The 14,488-nt window shown below is 39.7% G+C and overlaps 1 protein-coding gene across 1 annotated transcript in view; it reads left to right on the forward strand.

Moving 5' to 3' along the window:
* mute (gon-4 like protein muscle wasted) overlaps positions 1-14,488 on the forward strand; it is a 1,102,179-nt gene that overhangs the window by 755,466 nt on the left and 332,225 nt on the right. The gene's annotated exons all lie outside the window — the stretch shown is intronic.

Consider the following 14,488-nt stretch of genomic DNA (forward strand, 5'->3'; position numbering starts at 1 on the left):
AGAAAGTTTCTCCCATCGTGTTAGTCTATAAACATCTTTAGTGTACTTGTGAAATGAACATAAATCAATTTTATTCCAAATAAAAAGCAAACAAACACAATATATATATAATGTTTCCTTTTCGATAGATGTACTTAGCACTGTGTCGAAGAGCCAGGGCTGGCCACAAGCATGTCAAACAGGGCCCCACATGCATATGGTCTAAATAATAATATCATCCATGTCTTTTCTGCATTTCTGTCAATGAGACTCTGCTGTCTTAATATCTAGTTACCCACATTATCGTCATTTCAAGAGCTGTAAAATTTGAAATTTGAATACTGTAAAATTTTAAAAAATCACTATTACAAAAATACCCCATATTTATTTTTGCACAGGACCACAGGGCCCCACAAGTAATTCTTGAACTGGGGTTCCACAAATTTTGGGGCCAGTCCTGCAAACAGCTAGCTGTACACCAGCATTTACATGTTACATCTCTTCTTCCAAATAATGGCAAAATAAATAACATTCAAAAGAATTACCTTTAAAAAAAAAAAAAAAACAATTAGATGGAAAGCAGCAGTTTCACGAATTTTAGCATGTGCATTATGTTCTCCTTTTGAGGTCGTCTGAATTTGCCAGTAGTTTCCTACACTTTTTCTTTAATGAAACTGAAAAGAAAGTCTAAAGAAGGGACATCAAGAGAACTTGGTGGCCAAGACACATTACCACCATATCCTATCCAACCCTTAAATATGCATCAACCCACTGAATCTACTGAATATTAGCATTAGCATTAGTAGAGGCATTTGATGCAAGAAAGCAAGCTTATGCAGCATTAGCCAAAAAAAAAATAAAAATAAAACCACTTCCACTTCACCCCTCTGTTCGTTCAAAATACCTCTCCAGCTGAGCCTTAAACTTATCTAGGCTATCAACTTCCACGACAAGGGATGGAATTCTGTTCCACCAACCAACCGCTTGCTGCTAAAGGCAAATTTCCGCACGTCTATCCTACATCTGACTTTCCTCAATTTGAATTTATGCCCTCTCAGGTGATTATTCTGAGCGAGAGAAAGAATCCCATGAGCATTGAGCATGCTCAAACCATTCAATGCTTTATACACCTCTATCAGATCACCTCGCTGGTGCCTAGTCTCCAGACACTGTAATTTGCAAAACTTAAGCCTTTCTTCATAAGAGCACCCCTTTGTTCCATTCATTAATCTTGTTGCCCTTCTCTGTACTCGTTCCAGCAGCTCTACATCCTTCTTGAAATGAGGCCTCCAGACCTGTATACAGTACTCTAGGTGTGGCCTGACCATTGCCTTATACAAGGGAATAATCACCTCCTTATCCCTGCTAGAAAAATTCCTATATATCATGGACAATACACCATGAGCTACTCTTGCAGCCCATCTGCACTGCTCAGAGAACTTCATGTCTGCCTGCACAACCACCCCCAGGTCCCTTTCATTCTCTACCACTGTCAGTGTAGTACTACAGAGTTGATATGTTGCTCTGGGGTTGCCGTTTCCCATGTGTAGTACTTTACATTTGTCAATGTTAAACTTCATTTGCCACCTCTCAGCCCATCTGCTCAACCTTTCCAGATCCTGTTGCAGCAACATAGTGTCAGTAGTGTCCTTGACAACCCTGCCTACCTTTGTATCGTCTGCAAACTTCGACATTGAGCTTGATATACCATCATCAATATCATTTATGAATACAGAAAACAATAATGGACCCAACACTGAGCCCTGAGGGACTCCACTAATAACATTAGTCCACGATGAGCAGTGTCCATTGATTACCACTCTCTGTCTTCTCCCCCTCAGCCACCCCTTTATCCACAGCAGGAATTTGCCTCAAGTGTCACACTGCTCCAATTTGTGCAGAAGTCTTCCATGTGCAACAGTATCAAAAGCCTTTCTAAGATCCAAGTATATAATATCAAAGTTATTCCCTGCATCCAGTTCCTTTGTGACTGCATCATAGTATCCAATCTAATTGGTCAGGCAAGACTTCCCCTTAAAAAAACCATGCTATGTCGGAGCTATAACTGAAGTCTTGTCTAAATGATCCTGCAGTGCTTCTTTAACTAGTGCCTCCATTAATTTTCCTGGAATAGAAGTTAAACTCACAGGTCTATAATTGCTTGTGTCAGCCTTTGATCCTCCTTTGTGAATTGGGGTCACATTTGGACATCTCCAGTCTGCGGGTACCTCACCTGAGTCCAAGGAAGCACTCATAATTATGGCTAAGGGTTTGCTTACTTCCTCTGCTGCCTCCTTTAATATAACTGGATAGATCCCATCCACCCCGGGTGCCTTTCTTGTATTTATCTTCAACAGTTTCTCCTCCACTTTACTCTCAGTTATTACAAGATTCTCTAGCTTACTGCTGGAGTTGAATACACCTCTGGCTTTCCCCTCGCTAAATAACTCCTCGTGTGAATGTCGATGCAAAATATTCATTTAGTTTGTTAGCTACCTGAGCAGGATCATCAACAGTTGACCCATCGATATCAAGTGGACCAATCTGATTCATCTCCTTCCTTCTAGAGTTTACATAATTAAAGAACTCTTTGCTGTTTTCCTTTGCATCCCTTGCCAAAGATTTCTCGTACTCTGCCTTCGCCTGCCTAACCTCCTTTGTAACTTGGTTACAGATCAACTTGTATCTATCATAGGCTTCTGTGTCATGTGTTAATTTGTATGTATCCCATGCATGTTTCTTCTCTGCCATATGCCTCATCAGTTCATCTGACATCCATTTAGGCCTAAACCTTGAACAATATTTCGTAGTTGGTATGTAAAGCCTAGTAGCTTCCAAGATAAGTTCTTTGAATGCTTTCCATTTTGCATTTGCTGTTGGTAACATCATCAGTTGGTCCCACTGTATAGAATTTAAATACTGTCTCAGTCCATCGTAGTCGCCTTTACGAAAACTATAACCCTTCCCTTTACCCCTAATGGTAGTTACCTCTTTGAGTAAATCCCACTTCAGCACACTGTGATCACTGCCACCTAGTGGTTCATTTATCTGCAGATTCTTAATGCATGAAGAATCACTGCTGATAATCAAATCAAGAGTATTCCTACCTCTAGTTGCCTCCCGAACATGCTGATGTAGAAAACAATAATCCAATAAATCCACAAAAGCCTTGCTAGTGTGTGAGTGACCAGCCCCCAAACTCCAGTCAATATCGGGGAAATTAAAATCTCCCATTATAAGACTCTCTGATTTACTGGCCCACTCTATTTCCCTGTACAGTTTCTTATTATACTCATCAGAGTCATTAGGCCTATAGCACACTACTACTCTCAATTTTGATCTCCCAATGCTTATGTCACACCAAACTGACTCGACACTGCACTGTCCAGCGCTGTCCACTGGCTTCACTTCCTTGGATTTTATGTATTTCTTAACTAATAGCATAACCCCTCCTCCCTTCCTATCCTGTCTATCCTTTCTGTAGACATTGTACTCCCCAAATTCTAGTTCTGCATTCCTTATATCTGTGTGACACCAAGTCTCTGATATCCCAACAATATCTGCCTTTGATGTTTTGAGCAATACCTCAAATTCATCAAATTTATTTACTAAACTCCTAGCATTGGTGTACACGCAAGTATACATGCACCTATTTTTATTCTTAGCTACCCTAACACAACCCATGTGTTTACTTGTACCGCAATGACTCCCAGCAGTCTCTGAAATATCCTGAATATTGTTTTTCAGGCTTCTGCTCATTCCAATAGAAGTAGTGCAAGAATCTCTTTCACCTCTGCCAGTGGCTACTATTAATCTATTCGTCTTTGTATCCCCCCAAGCTAGCAGTTTTCCGACCCACCTAACACTGCCTCGATAGCATCAGCAAATATTCTTGCACCCTTTCTATTTAAGTGTATCCCATCCCTGTACAAGTACAGTCCAGGCTGAAAAAAATTCTACCCCTTGAGCCTTGCACAATCTTTCCAGGGCCAAATTGATCGACAAGGCTCTCATCATATACTCCCTCCTATCGTGTCTGGGCAGAATTGCAGACACTTTCAAATTCAACTCTATTTCACGGCTTTTTTTCAACAGTGACCTGTACTTGTTAAGCAATTCTGCCGGTCTCCTACTCTTGATATCATTAGTGCCAACGTGTACAACTATATCACCTTTTGTGCCCTTAAAAGATGATATCTGCTCTACAACGTCATCATCCTTTGCCCCTGGCAGACATACTCTGGTCCTGTTCCACCTATCCTTTTTACAAAGCTTGTTCCCCGTTTCCCTGACAATAGAGTCACCAACAACTACTAGTTCCTTTGGGACCAGCGCATTCTGCCTTGGGGGTTGCCGCTGTGTTTCACGATGACCAAGTGCAAGCTCTGGCGTTGATGTGGGCAGCTGAGAGCTTGATGGGCCCCTCAATTTAGTTCCTTCGAGGGTATCCACCCTGTCCTTCAAGCTCTCATATAGGCCCATAAGAACGCTGAGTTGTTGCCTGATTTCGATACACTCGTTGCATCGCGCACACACACAAAGACATCCCCTCATGGCAATTTCATGTCCCGTACCTGATTGCTCCACAAACATCATGCAAGCTGTGCATTTTAGAAGGCTGTGATTCAGAAGGCAACTGCCCCCCTCAGTTCTCCTCTGAGCCACATCACTTCCATTAGCTTGAGTTTTTTGTTTTGCTGCTCTGGTCTGAGTCATGATTACTTTTAATTTAAATAAAATTTCAATTTCAGTTTATAACCCTAACTTATCTTCCATCACAGTTATAATGGTATATATATATATATTTTTAGTGTCAAGTATTAACTGTCTCCGAGTTCCCTTTATATAACTTCCTTATCAGTTATGTATTAATTAATTATGTTACGTGTGTAATCTAAGTCGGTATATGTATTTAGTTAAAAGTGCAATTTAAATGCCAACGAAGTTCAAGTTTAATAGATTTTACCGATCGCTGAAAATATTATAACCTATACTATGCTAATGCTATCTAGGTTCGATATATAACGATCGTATGACAAAGACAAAGGCGGGAATTTACGAACGGTAATCTATGGACACTTAAGTATTAATTAACTTTCAAATCTCGCTGTCTCGATTCAGAATAAATTAACGATCCTTACTAGGTCTATAAGCTACTTACAAAAAATAATTTGATGTAAAAAATATTCAATAAGCGGCTAAATATGGCTAAAAAACTTCTCGTTCAGGGGAGTTGTAACTTGTAACACGTGGATTTGATACTCTTACCCTTGATATCCAACTCTTACATCATACTCACTGAATCTACTTAATATCCAACCCTTAAATATGCATCATATCTACTGAATCTACCCACTGAATCATGATGTGCCATTGTGTCTGGAACCAAAGATTTTGTCATGCTTCGATGTTTGCAGAAAATTTTAACCAATTAAATGTATTAATGTGAAGTAATTCATAATATTTCACACCCAGCTGTGTGTCACCAATAAAAACTATGCCAACAACTTCATCTCCCCATGGGCTCTGGGTGCCAAGCGATTTAGAATAAGTAATTTTTCTGTGCTTTAAGTGCGATTTCCTAAAAGTGATCTATAGTGTTTTTACGTTCCTCTCGTTAAGCAGTATATTTATTTAATCACAGCTCTTGTTACGAAGGTACTTGTATAGGGCAAGAAAGGAAAGCCACCTTTCTTTTACTGATAGTTCTATTACTAACACCTATTACTTTACGCTTGGTCATACCAGGCACTGCTCCTGCCTCCTCACAGTGGAGCCAGTAACATGGGTGGTAAAAACAAACGCCCAGGGCCAAAAGGAGTTACCATGGATATAAGTAATTATCCACCTTTAGAGCCCTCGAGCTCAAGATCAGAAATTCCTGACATCGACCATGACTCCAATCATCCAAAGCGACTATGGGCGGAAAATCAGAATAAAGACGTGCCAGCATTTCTTATAATGCACTCATTATCCATGCAACGTGTTGGCAAACTATCGCCTTTTCTAATTCAAAAATGTTTAAAAGCGGTTTGTAGATTTCCTAAAATGGTTAACCGTCTCCAATCTGGATACCTTCTAATTCACTCTTCTAAGACAACTCATTTAGAGAAGCTGTTAAAATTAATATCATTTAACACTATTCCAGTGTCAGTTATGCCCCATAACACTCCAAGCACCTCAAAAGGCGTTATCAGCGAATGGGACTTACTATCCGTATCTGAAGAAGAGATAATACAAGAACTTAGGGAACAAAAAGTGACTCATGCATGGAGAATAATGACCAAAAAAGATGGCAACGTACTACCAACCAGGTCCATATTGACATTTAGTACTCCGACTCTTCCATCTTCTGTTAAAGCAGGTTATTTAAACTGCAAGATTCGACCCTACATCCCAAATCCCATTCGCTTCTTTAAGTGCCAGAAGTATGGCCATTCTCAGATTGCATGCTGAGGCAATACTGTGTGTGTCCTGTTTGTGGCTCTAAGGGGTATTCCCAAGGAGACTGTACAGCTTCCACTCTTACTTGTCCAAACTGTAAAGGAAACCATCTTGCTTCTAAAGCATGTGACCTTTGGAAAACAGGAAAAAAAATTCAGAAATATAAGGTGGAGCATAAAGTCATATACCCTGAAGCAAGGAAGCAAATACTGTTGACTATAACTAGCCTATCATACACATTGGTCACTAAAAACAGCCGGTCAGCTGCAACTCAAACAGATGTCTCTATAGAACCAAACATTTCCTTTCCCACCTGGGCCAAAATTGTGCTAACGTGCAATAAGATGCACATTAGCACAGTCAGTGAAACAAGCAATAAGATGCACATTAGCACAGTCAATGAAACCAGCAATATGCCAATCGGTATCCCAATTGATGCCATCTCAACATTGCCCAAAACAGCAAAATCTCTTAGCGTTGAAAACCAGAAGAAATTTAAACCACACTATAGCAACATGGAAATGGAGGTTCAGTCAGAGGATGATGACACAGTACTAGAATTACATGCTGATGATATATCATGGATATTGGATGCCCAACCTTTCCCAGAAATGAAAGGCCCCGGGTGCCAAGCGTATTTCGAGGCCAAGCGATATCTGTGAGATTATAAAGAGCTCTTCAAAGGCGATTAAAGTTATTTTTAAGTTTATACGTTTATCTAAAGCCTTATTTTTTTAAAACCGTTCTACACTTGAAAAGCCACAAGTTAGAACAGAGAAAGAAAAGCCACCTTTCTTTTTATTCTTTTTCTAGGTCACTAATCAACTAACACTTTAACCGCTTGGCCTCCTAGCGGCACTGCTCCTGCCTCCCCACACGCTTCTTGATTAGACCAGGGTTCGAGCCCGTCACCACCAAATACGGAGGATGCGGAAAGGTCAGGGAATGACCACCGCATATCTCGGAGCAATATGGCCTTAGTTGCTAATGCCCCTAAAAACTAAAATAACATAACAACCTGCCTCCCCGTGGCGGGGCCGGAAATCTTGGCAAGTAAGTCCACTTGCCAAGGGCTAAAAGGAGCAATCATGGATAATACAGACCATGAGGATATTGAGAACGATAATCCAAAGAGACAAAAGACTGATCGGATGGAGCAACTTTGCCCGTCGTTCTTAATCATCCACTCCCTTACTAGTCAGCCCATGAATAAATTGTCTCCGTTTGTAATACAAAAACATCTGGAGGATATTGCAGGATCTCCCAAGATGGTGAAGAGACTGCAATCAGGAGACTTACTAGTAGAAACCACCAACCACAGACATTCCGAGAAGCTGTTACAACTCACAAGCTTTGCTGGAATTCCAGTTAAAATATCTCCACACACAACCCTAAATTCATCAAAGGGTGTGATATCCAGTTGGGACTTACTGAATGTCACCGATGAAGAAATAACCCAAGAACTGCAGGGACAGAATGTAATTGAAGCAAAAAGAATAATGACTAAAAAAGATAATCAACTGACACCTACAAGAAATATTATCCTCACCTTCAATACACCCAACTTACCCTCCTCTGTAAAAGCAGGTTATTTACTTTACCGCATCCGACCTTACATTCCAAACCCTTTAAGGTGTTACAAATGCCAAATGTATGGCCACTCACAAACTGTATGCAGAGGAGTTCCTGTCTGGCCTAATTGTGGATCCTCAGATCACATACAAAGTAACTGTACAGCTACAAAAATGACCTGCCCAAATTGCAAAGGTGACCATCCTGCATATTCAAAGACATGTGAAAAGTGGAGAACGGAGAAAAAAATAGTAAAATACAAGGTTGAGAACAAAGTAAGTTACCCAGAAGCGAGAAAATTAGTAGCTCCTACTATAACCAAAAATATGACCTATGCCAATGCTGTAAAAAAATTTCAGACAGTCTCCACTCAAACTGATGTAACAGTTCCCACTAACAAATCAATTTCTGACTGAGCTAGAAATGTTCTTTCTAAGCAACAATCCAAGTTCTCTGACCAGGCAAATAATACTCCTCTGACAATACCAGTGGCATCTCCTGCTCCAGTCATAGATACCATATCTCATAGTTTAAACACAAATGTAGTAAAAAATTTTCAAGATACAACCATGGACACAGATGGCACACCCATACAGGAAGATCCCCTTCTAGAACTCCATGCAGAAGAAGAAATGGACACAGGTCGGCCAGTTTTCTCCAAAAAAGATAAATCTAAATTAGAACGTCATAAGCCAGTAACCTTCAAAAAGCAGTCAGATACATCTCCAACAATTAAACACAAATAATGCCTTCTATTTTACAATGGAATTGCAGAGGCTTTCGTTGCAACACAGATGATATCTGTGATCTAATTAACTGATATTCTCCAGTTGCCCTTTGTCTTCAGGAAACCTACCTAACCTCGCAAATTTCTCCTTCAATAAAAAACTATTGTCTTTATCGAAGAGATCGTAATACAGCAAATGCTGCCCACGGTGGTGTAGCAATCTTAATAAATTCAAAGATCCGAACTAAACATATTCCACTTCAAACTGACATAGAAGCTGTTGCTGTTCATATAACTCTCCATATTTCAATAACACTGGTCTCAATATACCTACCACCAAACCATACTCTCTGTATATTAGGGGATTTTAATGGGCACCACCCCTTATGGGGTGGTCCTAAACTAGACACACGTGGTCGACTCGTTGAAAGCTTTCTAGAGTCACAAAACCTCACCTTACTCAATACTGGTGCGCACACTCACATACAACTCCCAACTGGACACACCTCAGCAATTGATCTCTCAATTTGTTCTCCAATACTCCTCCCAACCATAGAGTGGTATGTTTTTAATGATCCTATGGGCAGTGACCACCTTCCAATCATATGCAATTTTTTAATATCACAGTCTCCTCCAAACAAACTCCGCAGGAATGGAAATTTGTTCGTGCAAACTGGACAAAATTTCGATCATCAATCTCTCTTGACGAGGAAAAAATCCAGCTCCAGAATATTGACAATGTAACAGATTACATCACATCACATCTCCTAAAAGTGGCCAAGGACACAATACCACTATCAAATCCCCCTGGTCGCAAGCATTATAATTACTGGTGGAATGACGAATGCACAAAAGCAAAGAAAGCAAAAATCAAAGCCTGGAATTTATTTCGGCAATGTCCAACCACAAACAATCTCATTAATTATAAGAAGCTAAGAGCAAAAGCACGATTTGTACAAAGGCAAGCCAAGAAAGAATCCTGGACCCGTTTTGCATCGACCTTTAACAGAAACACTGATCCGAAAACTATATGGAAAGAAATTAGGCAGTTATCTGGTAAGTTTCCTACTATACCTTCTCCAATCCTCTCCTGGAAAGGGCAAGATCTATCTAGTTCCTTATATATTGCTAATGCTTTGGGCAATACTTTTGCTGAAATATCAGCGGCATCAGCATATTCTTCGTCATTCCAACGAATTAAAAAAACTAGAGAAAAGCATGCCATAAAATTTCAAACCGCACGTACTCTTCCATATAACAAACCTCTGCAACACTCTGAACTTCTGCATGCCATTAGAACAGCCCAAAATGGTGCTGCCGGGCCAGATGGGATTTATTATGTCATGCTTCAACATCTCGATGACAAAGCTTTAAGCCTGCTTCTGATTTTTTACAATCATATTTTTTAGAAAATGTTTTTCCAACTTCTTGGCATCACTCTACTGTTTTGGCATTCCTAAAACCTGGAAAAGATCCAACTAACCCCTATAGCTATAGACCGATCTCTCTCTCAAGCTGTCTGAGCAAAATCCTTGAAAAAATTGTCCACAGAAGACTTGTATGGATCATTGAGTCACAACATCTAATGAGCCATAGCCAATATGGCTTTCGTAAAAATAGGTCATGCTTAGATCTTATGGTCAAGGCTGAATTCGCCATTCGAAATGCCTTTGTTAAACGTGAACATCTTGTAATGGTTTCAATAGATATCGAGAAGGCTTTTGACACTACCTGGCGGCATGGCATACTCAGTGATCTTTACTCTCTTGGTCTGCGAGGCAACCTTCCTATATTTGTCCAGAACTTCCTACGTACTAGATCGTTTCAAGTTCAGTACCATCATGCCCTCTCTAAAACATTTATACAGGAAGAAGGAGTACCACAGGGATCAGTACTGAGTGCCACTTTGTTTGCTCTTAGAATAGATTCCATCACCAATCAGCTTCCAAATACAGTTGAGACCTACCTCTATGCAGATGATCTTTTCATCTCCTGCCATTCCCAAAACATGAGGTGTATTGAACGACAGCTACAGATATCACTTAATAAAATACAACAGTGGGCCAGCCTCAATGGCTATCGACTCTCGCAGCAGAAAACAGTTGCCATCCATTTTTGTAGACAGCGCAAACTTCATCCGGATCCTGAACTTCAAATTTATAATGTCTCCATCCCGGTCACTAATAGCATCAGATTTCTAGGATTAACATTTGATAATAAGTTAAATTTTATAGACCACATAAAAAATGTACGTACTTTCTGTCTAAAAAAGTTAAATATACTCAGAGCTTTATCCTCCCAAACATGGGGCGCAGATCGTACATCTCTGCTTCGGCTATATCGGGCATTAATCAGATCCCGTCTTGATTACGGAGCTCCCATCTATGATTCAGCCAGATTGAGTGCATTACGCTGGCTTGATCCAATTCAACACAGTGCCTTGAGACTTTCACTCGGTGCTTTCAGAACATCACCAGCACATAGTCTCTACATTGATGCCCATGAACCCCCACTAACTTTACGTAGGAAGACACTGTTATTGAAGTATGCTGTCAAGATACAAAGCTGTGCCATGTATCCGACTCAGTCATACCTGTTCAATCCACCATTAGAAAACCTTTTCAGAAATAAACCAAGCATAGTAAAGCCAGCTGGACTTCGCCTTCTTGAACTGATGCAAATTTGGAATGTTTCCATCCTTTCCGTACAACAGACAACAACTCGTATTCAACCACCATGGGTTCCACCTCCTATACCGACCTGTGACACTTACCTCTCTCAATGGGGAAAGAACATTTTACAAACATCAAATATCAAACAACTTCACGAAGCTCACACTCAAAGATACTTTGACTTTTTTCCAATTTATACAGACGGCTCTAAATCTAATTCAAACGTCGGAGCGGCTGCAGTGTTTCCAAATACCGTTATTTCAGCATCCTTGCCATCTGAATTCAGTATCTTCTCAGCTGAATTATATGCAATCAAACTAGCTTTACAGAATCTCTCTTCTGACTGTGCTTTAAAATCTGTTATTTACACTGATTCCCTCAGCTCAATTTTGGCTTTATGTAACCCCTTAGATAAAGTACACCCTGTTCTAGATGAAATAAAAAGCATATTACTACAAATTGAAGAACGCAATCAACTGGTCACCTTCTGCTGGATTCCAGCTCATTCTGGCATTTTGGGCAACGAACTGGCTGATAAAGCCGCAAAAAATCCAACTAGCTTCGACTTAACTGATATCCCTGTTCCGCCATCAGATTATGCATTAATCATTCAGGCTGCATGCCTGTCAAAATGGACAGCAATATGGCACTCTCAAATTAATAATAAACTCTTTCAATTTAAACATGATCCAAAAATTTGGCGCTCCAGTGTCCGCACATCAAGACGAGAAGAGGTAGTCCTTTCAAGGGTAAGAATAGGCCATACTTATCTGATCCACATTTATTTACTCACAGGGAATGTCCCGCCACAGGGTCCACTTTGTAATATAAATCTGAGTATTAAACACATTCTCATTGACTGCCCTTACTATGAACAAGACAGAACTTCAACCCTGCTATCACTGGTTAATCTTCGTAGACCAATAACTTTAGAGAATCTCATTGGAGATGATGCAGATATTTCCGAATTTTTCAACTTTATAAAGCAAACAGGACTTTTTAATCAATTCTGAATTTATGAAACTTTTTCATCTCTTTTTATAATAAATGAATAGGCGCATTATGGCCAAAGTAGCCTATGCGCCATCAAACCTCCATATCAACAACAACAACCAGAAATGAAAAATCAAAACAAAGCAGACAGAAACCTCAAAAAAAAACAGATCAATCTTCTTCAATCTATATGCAGTAATATAGATTACCTGAATGATTTACTCATACAAACTAATGCAGTAGGCATATGCTTACAGGAAACATTTTTATCACTAAAAGTTACACTGAAATTCAAAAACTATACTATGTTTAGGCGAGACAGGGATTCTGACTCTTCTCCTTGTGGAGGGCTAGATATTCTTGTCAAAACTACCATACCATCAAGACATCTCCAACTAGAAACCTCCTTAGAAGTTGTAGCAGTTCAGATGGCAAAGGGAATATCATTAACCCTTGCATCTGTTTATGTACCACCTAATTATCCTTGTTCCCAGACTGGTCTTGACAACCTTTTAACACAACTGCCACCTCCTGTGTTTACTCAGCGATTTCAATGGTCACCATCCATTGTGGGGATCTTCCACAATGGATAGGAGAAGCCAATTAATTGAAACATTCCTAGATAATCATAATCTGACTGTATTAAACACTGGCTCTCCAACTCATGTTCAACTACCTACAGGTACAACATCTGCCATAGACTTATCCATCTGTTCAATCTCTCTTTTCTCTTTTTCCAAGCATGGAATGGTTGGTGCTGAATGATCCATTCCACAGTGACCATTTTCCTATAATAAGTTCGATTCAAACACAGGTTGTGTCATTCCCTAAAGCCCGTACTTCTTGGAATTTCCACAAAGCAGACTGTAAAAACTATTCTACTTGTGTCCTACTCAACAAACGGTATGTACAGCAACAGCATATTGATGACTTAACCAAACATGTTACCAGCCATATATTGTTGGCAGCCGAAATTTCCATTCCAAAATCCGACCAGCACAAATGGGTACACCAAAACCAATGGTGGAATGAAGATTGCTCCAAAGTTAAAAGAGGAAAAACCCGTGCTTGGAACCAATTTCAAAAATTACCAACTACCACCAACCTAATTGTTTTCAAAAACTCAGAGCCAGAGCAAGACAAATTAGAAAAAAAAACAAAATGTGATGCCTGGATTAACTATGCCTTGAACTTAACAAAAATATAAGCACTCAATGGGAAATTTCTACCATTGCAGCTTCCAATAATACAATGGAATGGGCAGGACTTATCCTCTCCTACTGATATTGCAAATGCTTTAGCAGAATCTTTCTATAATATTTCCGCCTCTTATGTGACCTCCTTCCACGCTTTAAAACTAATGAAGAATGTATTAAATTGAATTTTTCAATTAGTCACTCACTTCCGTATAACTAGCCCTTTAGTTTCACTGAGCTGAAAGAATCCCTGAGCAAATCTCCATCTAGTGCAGCCGGACCAGATGGAATTCACTACAGTATGCTGAAGCATCTATGTGAAGTTGATCTATGCATATTATTGCTCTTTTACAACCAGATCGTTTCAGAAAATATAAACCAAAACCCGCCAAAGATCCATCTCAAATTCAGAATTATAGACCAATATCATTGACAAGCTGTTTGGGCAAAATATTTGAAAGGTGCATAAGAGGCTCAACTGGATTCTAGACTCCGAAAATCTACTTTCTGATCACCAAAAACAGGTCCACTCTCGATTTAATTGTATAAATTGAATTCAACATTCATAATGCCTTCCTCAGGAGACAAGATCTAGTGATGGTAAACTAGGGTATTCATAAAGCATTTGACACCACATGGCATCATGGTATCATTAAAGATGTATCAGTTAGGACTGAGATGCTACCTCCCTTTAATAATTCAAAACTTTTTAAAATTATGCACATTTCAAGTCCAATATCAAAATTTGCTGTCAGCATCTCATTCAAGAAAAGGGTGCCCCACAGGGTTCCATATTGAGTCCAACTCTATTTGCGATTAGGGTCAACGATATATTCGAAGATCTTCCAAAAACGATTGAAGTATACATGTATGCTGACGACCTCACCATATCCTGCCAATCTCAA

This window comes from Mastigoproctus giganteus, chromosome 2, assembly GCF_048544385.1.
Source record: "Mastigoproctus giganteus isolate SK-2022 chromosome 2, ASM4854438v1, whole genome shotgun sequence".
Classification (NCBI taxonomy): domain Eukaryota; kingdom Metazoa; phylum Arthropoda; class Arachnida; order Uropygi; family Thelyphonidae; genus Mastigoproctus; species Mastigoproctus giganteus.